This window comes from Apteryx rowi, unplaced genomic scaffold (genome assembly GCF_003343035.1).
Source record: "Apteryx rowi isolate R43461 unplaced genomic scaffold, aptRow1 scaffold_488, whole genome shotgun sequence".
Classification (NCBI taxonomy): Eukaryota; Metazoa; Chordata; class Aves; order Apterygiformes; family Apterygidae; genus Apteryx; species Apteryx rowi.
In genome coordinates, this window is record NW_020450747.1 from 235,542 (window position 1) to 240,215 (window position 4,674).

Here is a 4,674-nt window from a genome sequence, read left to right on the forward strand (position 1 = left end):
ACATAACGCGCCCAACCATAGAGCGCCATGGCTAGAAGGGCCGAGGAAGAGAAAGAAGGCGTTTGGCCCACCGCCATGTTTGCTGGGGGCCGGCGCTGCGGTTCCGCGGCCGGCCCCATGCTGCGCCATCTTGAGGTCGAGCGCTGCTGCCCGGGGCTTCCTGGCRCCGCCGGCTGCGGGCCCCGGGGGGGGGACGGCTGTGGCCGCGCCGGCCCTCCCCGGCCGCCGCTGGGCCGCTCCCCGGCTGCCGCGCTCGGCCGCGGCTGCCTCCGCGGGACACGGCCGGGCGGGAAGCCTCGCTGCTCCCATCGCTTGTAAAAGGCTGCTAAGGAGGAGGGAACACGTGTTTTAACTGTCTTACGGTTTACCAAATTGCCAAATGGCCTAGAAAGCTAATAAGCAATCCTGTTGTCAGTAGATGTGTATTTGCCATGTGGAAGGCTGCATCCCGACTGAAAAATCTGTAAGCATTTATGGATCAAAAAGAGTAAACAATGCCTCTCCAAGGCAGGCGAACCCTCAACAAAAAGACATCTTTGTACTCTGTATTGGTCTTAGCAGTGGTCTACTAATGGTAGTTTCCCTGCCCTACTTCCAGCAGCTAGACTGCATCAAAAGACACTTCAGAATGTGCGAGTCCCCCCAACACTACTTACAAGAGAGTAATTGCTCTATTTACCACAACGATGGCAAGCAATTGCAAGTGGAAAGAGGAAGTGATTGTGAATGGAATGAAGATAGTCTTGCAGACCATTACCAAGCAGAGCACAACACGAATATGCGTCAACAAAGCTGCTMAAAACATTTTGGATTGGCTAGGGAAAAATGCTTATTATTTCTATATTACATTTTCCATTGTTTATGGATGCTGTATTAAAGAAAAACACTCAAAGATCAAACCTAATGACAAACAATCCTCTCCACAGGTACCACCCACTACCTGTAATAGCAAGAAAAACATTCAAAGCTGACACTGTTGACTACTTGAATATGAAGCAGACAGAGTTCACAAAATGGACTTTTTATCTGCTACTGAACAGTCAAAAAGCGAGTTGAAACTAAGGTCCTGTTCATCACCTTGCTTTGCAAGATGTTTATGTGCAAGGTTAAAAATTTTAGTAGTAGTAGATATAGGAAATATTTCAAGACTGAAAGCAATTTCTTCCTCTTCTAGAAACAGCATCTTTGTTTCCCATTAATTACAACTCATTCCATACAGCTTCTACTATTAATCTTTCAAACAATTCATAAATATTTATACCTATTTAGGTAAATATAGTTCTCATTTTGCAGTTTGGAGGAAAACCAAGGAAAGTGGAAAGGATGGACAAAGAATCTTCCAAGCTTTATGTTTCTATGCTATTGTCTGAAATTGAAGTTATTATCTACTTGAAAAAGAAATGTAAAATCCAATCTCACTTGTAATCCTTTAACAAGCCTTTTTATTTACGGGTAAAATCACAAAGGTTTCCTTGACCTAGATGTTCATCTTTTTTATTTAGCCAAAGAAATAAACCATTTTGCATTTACTCTCCTTATACAAATCATACACTTTAGTCTTCAGTACCCYTTCTAACCAAGGAAGAAACTGTATCACAAGAATCCAGTAAAAACTGTTACTTTCACATCTCTGCTCTGCTATTCAATTTTAGAATTATCTATCCCTAAACCTATCAATTTGTTATATTTTTACTCTTCAGTTGTGAAACTGAGATCCCACTTTCCAGATACTGATCACAGTTCACTTTATTCAGTTACTAGCTGTAGGCTTCAGAGTTTGATGCTGAAGCCGATCAAGAGTCCAGTACACGGCCTTTAAAAAAGGCTGAAAATGAGAACAGGCACTTAGCATGTTTGCAGACTGTTTTGCATTTCAACTGTGATAAACCGTTCCAAACATGCTAGGCAGCATCTCAGGGTGCAAACTTCAGATTGTTTCTATGCAGCATAACATTTTAAATGCTTTATGACAGAAACAGAACTCTAGTCCACAGCTCCAAAATAACTGAGTAAAAAGTATCCACTACAGGATGAAGTAGGAGTACAGTCTTTTAAAACTGTCACCAATCATCAGGATCCTGGATACATACCGCCTACCTGCGCTATCCAATGTGGGTTTCTCTCTCCCTGGCACATCCTATGTTACTGCTGTTGAAATCAACAAAAATCATGTACAAGAAGCAGCTGGAAGTAATTTTTGTCTTAAAATCAAATTGATGATTTTTAACAGAGCATATGAATTTAAAAGCCAGGGAGATTAAATCTACATTTAAATCCTGTAAGTATACAGGTTGTAAACAAGGAAATTCATAGGAAGGGGGTGGGAAAAAAAAACCTGAACAAATCTGTTTTCTGCAGCATTTTGGAACATATTGTGAAAATAGTCAAGGGGTAAATGAGGGGAATACATAAATCTTCACAGGAGGATCCACATTTGTTCACTTCTCAAATCTACTAGAGGAGGGAATATAGGAGAGTTGCTGCTCTGAGATGTGAGGGTGAAGGACCTTTTCAAGAGGACACTTGACTGCTCCATTTCACTGGCATATATTTAAAGGATGGCCTAAAACCTAACTGTGACAGGAAAACACAACTTGGACCCAAGCACAGAGACACTACATATACCTTCTGTTCCCAGGAGGACCAGTGCTGCACTTTATCTTTCTAAGAGAGAGGCAGAAAACAGTGGGGGCAGAAAGTTTAAGCTTTATCCAGAAAGAAATAAAAAGTATATTGTTGTGCTAGTTATAAGATATAATATTTTAAATAAAAGTAGCTTTTAAGCGTACTTTTGTTAATAATACCACAAAATGAATAATTCCATTTTGTGTTATCTTCTCCATACTTTTTTTTGTCTCTCCTTCTATCACGTTACCAATCTAAATACAGCCACTTAGAGGAAGATCTCTTARAAGCCAAACTCATTGATTTGATTCCTTTTATATCTCACAAGGCTATTCATTGGCTTCCTATGAATAGCCTTGTAAGATTTAAAAGTTTCTACCTCCTATGTATGGAATAYATGCACTATACAGAAGTTATTTGCTCTGAAGACATTTGACTCAGGAAAGGTTTATAGATGTTCATTTGATCAATCTTTTTGATTAAACTTTTCTGCAAAAAAAAAGAATTAAAATGCCTTATCATAATAGTATGAAACAGAATAGGGAAGAAAATCACTTTCCACCCTTCAGTCATTCATCATCATTAAACTGCATAGAAGAGAAATGGATGAACCATATATATGCCTAGATACACAAACATATGTCAACATGTATCACATTTAGATTTCACTCCAACTGCATGTAGATCTGTATCACACCATGCCTAACCTAGTTAAAACACATTTTCCCTCCTCAGTACAGGCAAAATGTCTGTTCTGCAACACAGAATCTAGTAGAATCAAAAGTACTTCAGCCATACACTTGAATTCAGGCACGGCCTTGGGCACACATAGTTTTAGAAACTTAGCTGATGCCTCATTTCTGTGGTAATCAGGCCTGCTAATACAGCTTTCTGAAGTGATGATACTTCACCTTACAAAAGGTAAGTTAGGTATCATTGCAATCTATATGGATATCCAATTATGTAATTTGGTCTGCTCTTGAAATTATTTGTATAGAACCAAACCAAGAGGACCAAATCACACAGCACTTTAAAGCTACCTTTCTATGGATATCAATGTGTAAACTTCACTGAAGTGAAACAGCACATCTTCCTGCAATTAGGTGATGATTACTGTTTGAGTCTACCATCCAGCCAAAAACTCCAGGTATTTTAGAAGATAAACTGCTGGTTTTACTACTACAAAAATATTTTTGTATATTATATAAATCATATCCTGCTTCCTTAAATACATATGCAATTAAAAATGACTTGTCCTTCTGTAGTAGCACCCTACCATTACCAAAGTGAGCCAAAAGCTCACTGCAGTCATTCCTGGTTCAGATTATTTTCTCTTTTTGTGAATTCTTGGATTGTCTCTGCGTGCTTCCCCCCTCCCCAAACAGTCCACAACCACCACCTTCCCCCTCCACAGTTCCAGTTTCTGACTGAACAACCATCTGCTATTCTTTAGCAGTCACCTGTTTCAGATCTGTGGTCCCTTTCCACTAAATGAACAGCGGCAGTTCCCACATTAGCGGTAACTACCTCTACAAAAAAGAAAAAAGGGAGATATTATAATGAATAGCAGCACTCCTTGTCAGGGCTTCTTTTAAGTGACCGACTAGTCCATGCAAGTTTAGCGCCCAGCATACCCTCAGAGGGACAACACAACCTCCTTATTTGCAAGACCTCAACACCTGGAAATAACAGTGGACAATGAACTACAGATTGCGCTCCAATATAAATTGGAAAAGAGAGATTCACTATGAATTTCATCCCTCAGAGACCAGCTGGGGGATGCTTCCTCTCCTCTGGGACTCCTGAGAAGGGCAGCCTGCAGGCCTGCCTGCCAGCCCCAGTCAGGGGGCCTGCCGGGCTCCCAGCACCGCCGAGAACCCGCCAGCCTCGGGGCAGCGGGCAAAAACAAAACAAAGCAAACAAGAAAAAAAACAGGGGACAGCAAAGGACCCGGAACCACCGCCTCCTCCTCCTCCTCCTCCTCCTCCTCCGAGACTAGCCCCCACACCAGAGCGCTGGCGCTGCCCTTCAGGAAGTAGGCTCCCCCCC